The sequence below is a fragment of the Equus asinus genome, chromosome 5 (assembly GCF_041296235.1).
Source record: "Equus asinus isolate D_3611 breed Donkey chromosome 5, EquAss-T2T_v2, whole genome shotgun sequence".
Lineage (NCBI taxonomy): Eukaryota > Metazoa > Chordata > Mammalia > Perissodactyla > Equidae > Equus > Equus asinus.
The window spans coordinates 47753738-47766389 of record NC_091794.1 but is presented as its reverse complement, the minus strand read 5'-3'; the positions used below and the strand labels follow the sequence as shown (position 1 = coordinate 47766389).

General features: G+C 39.9%; 1 protein-coding gene across 5 annotated transcripts in view; it reads left to right on the top strand.

Moving 5' to 3' along the window:
* The window catches only part of FNDC3B (fibronectin type III domain containing 3B), a 330867-nt gene that overhangs the window by 198925 nt on the left and 119290 nt on the right, over window positions 1-12652 (top strand). The window lies entirely within an intron of this gene.

Here is a 12652-nt window from a genome sequence, read left to right as displayed (position 1 = left end):
TGACCTGGGCGTTATCCTCTGAGGACCAGAGCTAGAAAAGTCAAACTACAAATAACTCTTTTTCTGTAAGACCCCAGTATGCTGATTTTTTTTCCTTATAGAGGTGTTGACTTCACTGGTGCAAAAGTAAATGTATGGCCCAACAGAGAGGAAACTGGAGCCCAGGTTGTTGCTAATGAGTAGAGTGGGGAGTAGCCTTATCAGGTTGCATCACTTATCCTATCTTTTTGTCTTTTGGGCCCCCCCCCCCCCGTATTTTTGTTGCAGTCTGGAATGTTTTAAAGATGTTAACTACATGATTCTTTCAACAGGCAGGATGAGGTATTTTTGTCATGTCACGTTAAGAAGTCTTAACCCCTTAAATCATACTGGAAGCTTCACATTTTTCACTTACATATAAAAAGACAAACGTGAAAAAATTCTTTGAGTTTTATTTTGAAAAGAATGTTCAGCAGAAGATTGAGGGCAGAATTTTGATTAGTTTCTCCCATATGTAGTACTTAACTCTGTGAACCCATATTATTTTCTCTGCCTTTTTGCTTTCTTGGGAACTGATCATAGAGGCATTTAGATGACATCAGAACCCATGTTGGTAAAATACATGTCATCCCAAAGAATCCTTTAAACAGCAGGTATAAGTGATGACATGGTTTGTTTCTGGTACATATGTAACCTTCAATTTTATTGAATTGAAACTTTTATATGTTATTCTCTCATTTAGCTAAGCTGAATTCTGAATTTAACTGGGTCAGAGGTCATCATCACAAATGTGCTGTACTTTGAAACAAAATAACGTACTAGTTGGGATCTTACAGATCTAAGTTTAGTCCCAGTTCTGCCACTTGTGAGCTGTGTGCCTTTTTGGGCAAGATAGTTAATGTCTCAAACCATCGATTTCTTCATGTATGTATAAAATGGAGTAATTAATAACATCTATTTCAGAGGGCTGTCATGAACTCTTAATACAATTTCAGACACTTACTAAGCACTTTAAAAATGTTACGGAGTGTGAGTGAAGAAAGACCATGACATTTTTCTGCTCGTGAGAACTGCCTCCTGTGGGTCATGTTGGCGGAACCCCTGGCCTGTGAGCGCCCCTAAGCGTGCTGAAGGGCGAGGCATCCTGCAGTCTCGGTCAGGGTTGAATGACCTTGAGTGCCAAGGACTTGAGATATGAGAGGATTCCAAGGGGCGTCCACTTCCCCCAAAATTCTCCTGACTATTGCTACCCACATACAACTTGATGAATTCTGGGCTAGAGTAAAATTCAGCCCTGCCTCCTCATCTTTCCTCTGCCTCGTCTCTGGGCTGGATTCTCTTGTAAGGCTGTGGAGTGGAGCAGCCTGATTCGCTGTTTGAACCTGCTCAACACATTGACTGCTTTAAATTACTTTGCTAGATATTAGAAGTGTTTGGGGAAAAAAGGAGGGGGGGTTAGCTGGAGACGACTTGGGCAACCAGCAGTTTCTCTATATTTTGCTAAAACACTCATATTACTTGCTGTAGGACAGTTAGTTGACCCAGGTGGATAAGCTAACTAGGAAACCCACTAAATTTCAAAGTCTTAGACAATTTTTTCTTATACCTTGGAAGTCGTCATCACTTCCACATTCTATTGGTCACATAATGTATCTATTGATACGTTATGGAAGGCATCTACACAGGTGTGCATACCAGGAGAGAATGACCATGGGTGGGTAGGGGAGGGTGGTGTCACAGAGGCTGGCCGTCCACAACGTAGTGTGTGGAATCAGAAACTATTTCTGTTAAACTCTATCTGGAATAGTCTCAGCATTTGTGATAGAATTTTGGGAACTTTCCAGCTGTTATGTCAACATTGATCTTGTCACTGAATCTTTTTCCATGGAACGGTCCTCTAGGATCCTTACATATCACTACTGTAGGAAGAGGCAGGGTGTGGAATCTGTGATTTTGTGGGATGAGTGTATTGTAATTAGACAATTATAGTCAGTATTGCAAATGTGCTAATTATAGATCATCCTTCTGCCATGACCAGCCTTGGCATTTATTTTAAATTTAATTTGCCCAACCAAGCACACCACGCTGTAGCAGACTATATTACCCTGTTCCAATTTTTGGTACTGTTAATCAGCCCTTGAACTTTGATTAAGAGTTGACTAGAGAACACAGGTACGAAATGAGAAAGGTCCATGGGATACAGTGGTGATACTAGCTCTCAGTGCTTGTGATTTACAATTTACAAAGTAAAGAATTTAAATGTCCCTACAGAGGACAATAAAATTTCCTCTTTTTCCCTCTGGTGCTGAATTTGCATTTTGACCTTCCTTTCTCCGATTCTAACTACTGCTTTGCAGCTGCATCAGAAGAATGAGACTGTCCCTGTAGGTATTGTGGACAGGAAAGGCCAGGTAATAGTGGTGGGGATGACTTGCTCCAAGCACAAAAGGGAGCTGTGACGATTCAGGAAGACTGGAAAATGAGGCGGCGGGCGAGCAGTGAGAAGGGCGGCAGAGGAAGGGTACGTTGAAATAAAGGAAGCGGCCAAAGAGGAAAACAAGTAGAGTGAAAGGAGCAAACACAGTGGACAGGGAAGATTAGATGGACTGTGGAATAAAGATAATTTGGAAAAAAACGAGGCAGAAAATAAGAGAGGTTTCATGGTTCCATTTTTATGTATTCCGTTCCTCCCACTAGGTTAACATTTTCCAGACAAGTGAGGTGGAGAGGGGAAAGCCTTTTTCACCTATTGTGTGTGCTCCGTGAGCTCTTTTTTTTTGATGGCTCCTCTTTGAACAAATCTCGATGTGACTAAATCTCTTACTCTTTTTCCCATTTGGACTTTCCCAATACTTACGTATTCCTCCTGCCAGTGTACGTTGATTTGATAAGCAGATTAAAAGCGAAGTCTTACACAGAACTTTGAAAGGAGTTAGCAGTACACTAGATTGAGCTATTGGCTTTTTGAATAGTGATCTGCAGTTGTTAAAGTGATTTTTAGAGTTTGATACGCTTAAAAACTGGAAATTTGGAAAATTTTCCTCGTTTTTAGTTTTAACTTAAAAAATTAAGAACAGGAAAGGGTTTGCCTTTACCGTTGGGTTAGTGTGCCTTTGTTAAAAGCACTCTGCTTTAAATGAAGATGCATGATTATTTTCAGGTCTTCTTACAAACTGAGGTTACTTTAAAATGCAGTCAGTTCTTTCTGAAGAGAAAAAAGGAAGTTCACTCTTAACTTTACCTTTATACGCCACATAATGATGTTTTGGTCAACAATGGACTGCATATACGGTGGCGGTCTCATAAGATGAGTACCATGTAGCCTAGATGTGCAGTAAGCTATACCATCTAGGTTTGTGTACGTGCCTTCTGTGACGTTCACACAAATCTCTAACGATGTATTTCTCAGAACTATCCCCGTTGTTAAGCGACACATGGCTGTATATAATAAAAAGGAATTTTGATGGCATTTCTATTATATGCCCAAGCCTTGCTTTCTAGACGTATTAGAACTACCCCAGGAAAGAAACATGAGGAAGTGAGAGGGAAGAAATAGGTCTACCAACAATTTTTAAAAATTGTGATAAATGCATTTATTACTGCTGCTCTAAATTCACATGGTGAACTTCCGTTGACCTCTTTTTCCCTGTTTGACCAGACAGATTATTATATGGAGCAGTAAGAGCCTTAAAACAAAGAGGGATGGAGAAACTGCCATATTTTAGGTTCACTGAGTTTCTCAAAACTATTTAAGTATCTTGCCAAGCACATTCAAAAAAATATGTATTTAGTCTTTCAAGAAGATTTATCTTGTGGTGGAATGTTACTCCAAGGAACTCCAGAAGATACCAACATCTCTTGAAAACTGTGGTTAAAAATTATGTGTTACTTAAGTGAAAAATGGTTATTGGTGCCTTAATTCTTCAGCTATCAGGTTTTTAAAATTTTTTGAAATGCGCTGACGCCATTAATGTTGTTTACTACTCACCTGTCATCCATGAGAGGGTGGCTCAAATTTGATTGCAGACAGTTTTCGTCTGAAACTGTATTTCCATTTCATTGAAGGTATTCATGTCTGTGAAGTATTATTCTCTATAGATTTCAATTTCCGGATTTAGTGGACTCAACACCATCTAGATGATCATGCATGAAGGCAGACTGTCTCTATGAAGTTTCATAAGTCACTACTACATAGCATTTTACAGAAGCAGGATTATCTTTTAGATAGGAGTCTCTAAGATTTACTGCTGATTTGCCTGATTCTGCAATGCATACCTGCCTGTTTTCTGCATCATTTCTTTTTTTTCTTTTTAAAGATTGGCACCTGTGCTAACATCTGTTGCCAGTCTTTTTTTTTTTTTTTTTTCTTCTCCCCAAAGCACCCTGGTACATAGTTGTATACTGTAGTTGTGAGTGCCTCTGGTTGTGCTATATGGGATGCCACCTCAGCATGACCTGATGAGTGGTGCCATGTCCGTGCCCAGGATCAGAACCAGTGAAACCCTGGGCCGCCAAAGCAGAGCACGTGAACTTAACCACTCGGCCATGGGGCTGGCCCCTCTGCATCATTCCTTATGAATAATTTCAAGGCCATTGGTTACCAGTGCTCACGCTACCCCCTAGTTGGAATGGGAGATGCTCACAGTAATCTTTCATACTTAAGCTTTCCGAAATTTGGTTTTCTGAACTTGACAATCTGTGGGATGTTTTGTGCCCAGATATTGGGATTCTCACCCATTCTTCTCTTTTCTCCTATTTTATACTTTTTTTTATTGCTTGCATTTTTAAATTCTGTGAATTCTTTTTTTCCCCCCACTCGGTATACCTGACTTCTGTGACCTGCCATATGTATCATCACTAATAATATGAATGGATTTTTTAAATTCAGAACTTTTTGTTTATTTGCTCATTTGTTCATTTACTGCTGGAGTATTTTTATTTTCTTTTATTTCTTTGGAATGAGAAAGGAGATAGGAGATGATAGATGAGAAGAATGTTTTTAGTACTAGATTTTTTATGTTGAAGAAGAAAGACTGAAGACTTGCTCTTATTTTAAGACAGTGTTACAAGCTCATTGAGCACGTCTAAAGAAAAAGATAGCTCTTCTTTAAGGAGTGTGACCAACTTGGTAGATTAACTGTGTCCCTTGTTTCTATTTCCTTCCTGCTTACCCCTTTGTTCATGTTTATTTTCAGTAGTCTTCTCACCAGCAGGTAACCAGCCCTGGATAAGAAGAGAAGGGAGAATGTATCCAGCTTGCTGCTGGTACTAGCTCTAGTAAAGATTAAAAATGATGCTCAGAAATTATCTGTAGGGTTCATTCATAATATTGAGTAGGTCCATAGGAAATTGCTGGGGTTTTTAGGTTAAAAGCAATTAAATATTAGAAATGTTATATGATTCAACCTAATATTTCAACCTCCAGTGTGATTTGATAGTTGATAAGTATCTGGGCAACATAAATCTCTGTTCCATTTTTCGCCTGTTGCCACACCAGAGTTAATTTTTCCCCCCCTTTCAATGTTAAGAAAGAGTAAGAGAAATCAGTGAACACCAGGGAATGTGGATAATATGTCCACTGATAGGTTATTTTTGCAGGAAGCATATCAAAAGTGATGTTTTTGGGAGGTGGTAGTTGCCTCTTTAAGGCAGAATATATTGGATTTTATAAAGATACCAAGGAATAAAATGGAATAAGGTTACAGTGCCCAAGATGTTCAGTTGGAATGATGGCTAGATTCTTATTGATTAATGTTAGAGAATGAGACCCCAGAATGGAAGGTAAACCATCCCTAGACAAGTGGTAATCATAGGTGACAATTAGGTTAATTATACTTTATTTAGGTGGTGGTTTCGTTCCTGGAAAATTTTTTTTTTTCAAGAGAAATTTGAGGCATTTGAGAATCGAGTGTTTTCTGGAAACTCGTGTGGGTAATTTTTCAGTTATATCCAATTTCCTGAGTCTTCTGGGCATATTTTCAGGCCTAGATTTATGGACACTGTACATAGTATCTGCTACAAAAAGGCCATTCTCCCATCAGGCTTCTTGGAAAGCATCTTGTCTATCTTTCTGCTACACTCTTGTGAGCAGATGTTCCCTCAGCATTTTTGAATCATTTTAATTCACAAGATGGGAAAAATGGGATATCTAAAGCAAAAGATAATTTCTGTGATTAGGCAACTGCAGTTGAGCAAGGGTACATGCCAGTGTTCTGAATCTTTTCTATCCCCGTGCTAAATTTGGGATAATACAATGTGGTGACTTAGTCTGTTGTAGTCAGACCCAAAAAATTGAGTAGCAATTTTCAGTTCTATATTATTAGGAGAATGGATTAAAAATAAAAGTTTGTGAAAACTCTAGCACAGCCCTGGCACATCATATGAACCCAGTCATTTAATTTGGCTTACTTTTCTTTGCCCTCTCCCTAATCATACTGAAATTACTGCCATCCTTGAAGAGGTTAGCATGATGGAGCACACCTCTGATAGGCTGTGTATTAGTTTCCCGTGGCTAACAAATCACCAAAAAGTTAGTGATTTAAAACAACAGAAATTCATTCTCTCTCAGTTCTGGAGAGAATCTGGAGAATACAATTTTGGAGGTCAGAAGTCTGAAATTAGTATGACTGGGCTGAAAGCAGGGTGTCCGCAGGGTCGAGCTTCCAACAGAGGCTCTTAGAGAAGAATCTCTTCCTTTCTTCTTCCAGCCAGTGGATGCCAGCATTCCTTTGCTTGTGGCTGCATCACTCCCATCTTCAAGACCGGCATCTTCAAAACTCTTTCTGCTCCATCTTCACATTGCCTTCCCCTCTGGATGTGTCGCATCTTCCTCTGCTTCCCTCTTGTAAGAATACATTTGATTTTATTTAAGGCCCACTCAGATAATCCAGGATAATTTTCCCATCTCAGAATCCTTAATCACATCTCCAAAGACTTTGCCATGTAAGATAACGTTCACAGGCTCCAGGGAATAGGATGTGGATATCCTTTGAGAGCCATTTTCAGCCTACCATGGGCTACTTCCGGTATTCCCATTCTAGAAACTTGGCGAGAGCCAGCCCGTTACCCTGCGTACTGTTTAGATCTGATTGATGTATTCCTGCTCCTTCCTCATCATCCACCAGAGGCTTTTCAATGAGTTACAGATAATATAAATTGTATCAATCAATCAGTCAATTATATAAATCGATCAGTATAGAGTACATGTGTTCTTTCCTTGGTGGCTGTCATCTAGGCGGAGTCTAATTATTGGTTTAATTTTGCGGAAGAGTTATATGGACCCTGAGATGTCAAATGGGTGATAAATTCTAGAGCCCTGTTATCTGCCTTGCTATGTTTTTAATAATTATTGCCTGATGTAATGAAGCTTATGTCTTATAGATTTCCTTTTTTGCCCTTGGGTGAATGTTTTGCCTAAAATGGAAAGACAGAAAATATTTTAACTACATACCAGATAGTATTTGAAATCAGTTAGGATTATTTCCTCTTCTAGAATTCTGTGATTCTCTGAAACTTGATGCAAAATAGATGTTAAAGCTGCATATATATAACTGTATAGTTTAAACATCAGCAAGTCATTGATTGGATGAAAAAATTAGTCAAAACTCTGTATCTGCTCTGGGTTTCAAAAATTTCCTTGGACTGTAATTATAGAATTATGAGAAGTCCTAAAACAAGAAGTTGGTGAGAGGAGTGAAGTTGAGGTACAAAGCCCAGATTGTGTAAACGAAGAAGAAAGAAAATGTAGGGGAAAAAAAGTTTTCCAAACATGAGAACTCGCTAAGATGATACATGACAGAAGACAGCAGGTACAGATTCCATGACAGTCTGTATATGGGAATCAAGGAATGGAGGCTACACTACCAGTTATGTGGGTCACCGTCTCCCCGTGGCCAGGTTCAAACCGTATCAGATGTACCAGTTCAGTTGTATAATCACCTCTTGTGGTATTGCTGGGACCTTAATAAGGGGGAAGAGAAGCTGAGGGGATGGCATCATGTTACCTGTCTGGAATAGCTTCTCCAGTCTTACTTTCAATGAATTTAAGACATTGTCTGTCTAATTGAAGCCATTTAACTCTACCCATAGTCTTGAGTCTTTAGTTTAGCTACTTACGTGTTTTTTTCCATATGAGTATCAATCACTTACAGCATATACTATGCCCTGCCAGTTCCTTTTGGAACCAATTTAAATGAGAAAAATAAAGGACTTTGGGAAAAATTATTGAAGTATGTCTGCTAAATTGTTTTACTATTTGAGAACAGCTCTGGAGACTGAAATACATTTTCCATTTAGTAGAGTTTGGCTTTTTTTGTAAGCCACAACATTCATGGAAATATGTTGAAATCTTAAATGTAGAGAATATGACTTACTGCTTTTGGTATTACTTGCTGTCTAGAATGATGTTGCGGTCTATAGTACAGTATCTCTCTGATCAGCAGCATTCAAAACAAGGATAACTTCAGACCACAATGGAGCGTGCGTATTGTGATTCACAACTTTCTCCCTGTTCTGGCTTCTTTAGGTTGTAGAGCAAGTATGCTACAAACCCTTGCTTTTCCATAGGACATTTCCTTGAATATATATGCGTGGTCATTTGACTTGCCACTCTTCTTAGATATTAAAGTCATATGTTAAAACTTAGGTCTAGAAAGTCACTTTAATTATTGTAAAACAAGTAATAAGTTTCTGTACATTTAAAACATTTTTCATTAAATGTGACTCTTTTCCTAAATTTCCAATATTATTATAGGCTTGTTTTTTTGTTACTTTGTTTTGTTTGTGAGGAAGATTGGCCCTGAGCTAACATCTATTGCCCATCTTCGTCTTTTTTTTTTTTTTTTGAGGAAGATTAGCTGTGAGCTAACATCTGCTGCCAATCCTCTTCTTTTTTGCTGAAGAAGACTGGCCCTGAGCTAACATCTGTGCCCATCTTCCTCTACTTTGTATGTGGGACGCTTGCCATAGCATGGCTTGACAAGTGGTGCATAGGTCCACACCCAGGATCCAAATGAGCCAACCCCAGGCCGCTGAAGTACAATGTGCTAACTTAACTGCTGTGCCACCAGGCTGGCCCCTGCCCATCTTCCTCTCTTTTGCTTGAGGAAGATTGTCACTGAGCTAACATCTGTGCCAATCTTCTTTTATTTTGTGTGGGATGCCACCGCAGAGTGGCTTGACCTGAAGTGCTAGGTCCGGGCCCGGGATCTGAACCTGTGAACCCTGGGCCGCAAAAGCAGAGCACGCAAACTTAACCACTCGGCCATGGGGCTAGCCCCTTGTTTTGTTTTTTAAAGACTATTTTTTTAGAGCAGTTTTAGGTTCGGGGCCAAATTGAGAAGAAGGTACGGAGATTTCCCCTGTACAGTGCTTGTTTTTTAATCTGTGTGTGGTCATGCACACTTTCATAGAAATTTTATTCCCTGAGCTAGTCTCTCTGCTTTAACTTTATTCCCTTACAATTCATTTCTCCACACAGTAGCCAGGGGATCTTGTTAAAACCTTCCTTGTATTCTTTTCGAACTTAGAGTAAAGAGCAGACTCTTTACCCCAGTATCAAAGTCTGCATAGACTGAGTGCTGCCTCAGCTGCTTCCAGCCCTGCTCCAGCTCCCCGGGCTCCAGGCCTTCCTTCCCAGTCCTCGAACATGCCAGGTCCTTTCTGCCTGAGGGCCTTCACTCTTTGTTTCTTCTGCCTTGAAACTTCTCTTGCTCTTTGTGCGGTAGGGCCCTCCTCGTCGTTCCTGGAGGAGACCAAAAACTTCGGGGTCAGAGAGGCCTTCTGAGACTCCTCCGTCACATCACCCTTTAAAAATGTTCTTCATGGCACCCCCCCAGCTGACCTGAGCATGTTTGTGCATATGTGTCTATGTCGTCTTTATTCTTGCTGCAGAGTTCACCCCTTGCGTGGATTGGAAACAGATTGGAGTTGTGTCACAAGTTCACGTGCAGAGCTCATTCAGAGGGCCTTCCAAACATCTTTTATAGATAATATGAATTGCTGAATTTGTTTAAAAAATTTCATTTTATAAGGCTTGGGTTAAAATACAGAATTGCATGGCATTGCGAGGAGTTACCACCTCGTTTATTATGCTTGTTTATGTGCCGGAATTGCACAGCACGTAGCACAAAACGCATTCTTGAGGAACTGAACTGCTGGGTAAGAATCGGATGCTATGCCTATTGCATCCACACTGATGAAGGGCTCTCCTATAATGAACTCTTTTATTTCCTTCCTGCCAAATAAATGCAATAAACTGTCGTCACTGCTCCCCTCATTTTTGTTCAGTAAGAATTAACCTCTCTCGGTGGCAGAGGCCCTTTTGGCCGGCCCTGTCATTTCTGCTCCCATTAGCTTTTACCCTTAGGTGGAGTCTGGGCTTTGTGTTTTCCCTTATCCAATTACGTTGCGTTCCATGTAATTCATGGGAATTAAAATTTCACTCAGAGACTCTTGTCGGCATGGCAGTAAAAACATTTCGGAATAGATTTTAATATGGAAACCTTTTGTTTTAAATGATTGCTTTCTCCCATAGTTTGGGATGTTTTTCAGACAACAGCTTTTGGTAGCCTGATTCTCTTAGCATTTTTATTAAACCATCTTTAAAGAATGGTATAATAACTTTTGTAATACAGTCACGCCCTGCGTAATGATGTTTTGGTCAGTAACGGACCGTGCATATGACGGTGATCCCATAAGGTTAGTACCATACAGCCTGGGTGTGCAGTAGGCTATCCCCTCTAGGTTTGTGTAAGTGCACTCTGTGATGTTCCAACAATTAAATGACCTAACGATGCGTTTCTCAGAACATGTCCCTGTTGTTGAGGGACACCTGGTTGTTCTCAGCGTCTTTGGCACTCAGAAAGCTTTTGTATGCTCTTATTCTATTGAAAGGGGAGATGAAAATGTTCTTTTCTGATTTTGGGGGAAATGTTCTGAAATCTGAGTTTTCCAACCTCTTTGTGGTAGTGCTAGGGACCATTTGCCTGCTTGCTCCCCACTTGGCTCTTCCAGCCAGCACTACCTTGCTCTTATGAGGAAGATCTTAAGTAAACTTCAGGTTTGTGCCAGAAATAAAAATGGGAATGCATCAACATCAATAGAATGAGAGACAGAACAACAGGTTCTGCTTTAGGAATGATGAGTGGTGACTTCATCCACGTGTGAAAGCGTTCTCCACCAGGTAGTACATTGACATTTTGGAGCAAGGGTGCACTCTACCATCTTGGTTCAGAAAGCCCCCTAAAAATAGCATTCTAGGAAAGGAAGCCCCTGTGATCTGTAGCCTAGGAGATAAGCTTGTTCTGGTAGAACACATCTGAATAGGAAGCAAATCTACGCCCTTAAGATACTATCATTTGGGTCCAGATGATCACTGGGCTTAATCAGAGACCTCTAATTCCAGCTGTTTCTTGAAAGATTCCAGCAGTCTGAACTAAAGACGTGGGAGATATAAACCTGTGTTTGCCTGGAAACCAGGTTGTCGCCAAACTCAAGGGTCAGAAAGAAACCATTCCTTCTCTTACTCTCTGCAATAACTGTCTGAGTGTTGCGGGAGGGAAAGGTGTTTTGGAGGTTAAAAGTAATAAAATGTATTACCATGAGTCCTGTTTGCAACTTTAATAAAATCTGGGTATTTTCTTTAGTAGAACACCTTTTCTATTCTTGAATGAAGCTATGATGACCACCTGTATGGAGTCTAGCTAGAAACTGCCTTAAATACCTTAAGGAAAAAGTGGCTGAGCTTTGTGACAATGGGTTACAGTTCACAGTGCTGTGACCCTGTCTCCGGTCAATGACCAAAAGGCAGAGGTGATGGGCCGCATTGAGGAAGAGGACTGAGTGCTCTGGAAGACATAACTTCATTCTACACACAACTGGCTGTGATCATTATTTTAGATGTTTCCTTTTACAAGTTTCAGGAAATTTTTAAGTTCATATTTCAGGCAAATATTCTTTATTTAAGTCTTTAGTCTTTGCTGGAGAGCATAGAACCCCAAAAACTCAGTGTGATGATCTTGGAACTTCCTTAATTTCTTTCTTCCCATTCTTAGTCTCTCTTCCCACTTCCTTTCACTTCCTCTGAAAATTAACACCTGCCAGCAAAATCAGCTTTATGCTACTTTCACTGGACGCTGGGGTCTAAAAATCAATCCTGGCAACTAATGTAAAGTGAAATTTGGAAGACGCCTGGATTCTCATGGAGTCGTGCAAGCTGAAGTTATTAAAGAGGATTAGGGACCACAGCTGGTGAGCAGATGGAATGCTTATAATTTCACAATCTTAGGTAGCTATAAACCCAAATCTGCGCAAAACCCATTTGCTTTTTCTTGAGTTCATTTCACTTTATCCTGCTGGAATATAACCCTGATCAAATGTGAAACTTGAATTGTTGTAGACGATGAGTCTTCATAGGTCACTCACTTCGATGCATCATTTATAATTCTGGTCATGCAATTTCTTACTCAATTGCATTTTAGTAACCACTGTTGATTAATGTACTTATGAGAAGCTCAGTAGATAGGGCAGACAGAATAAGAGTTTTACATTTAATTCAGAATGGAGAAATGAAGACTAGTTCACAATAACGCTGATGATGTGGTGTAATTACATTACAGTGAAGACTAGTTCTCATCGGTTATGACTTAAACTCTTGAATCAGTTTCCTCAGCTC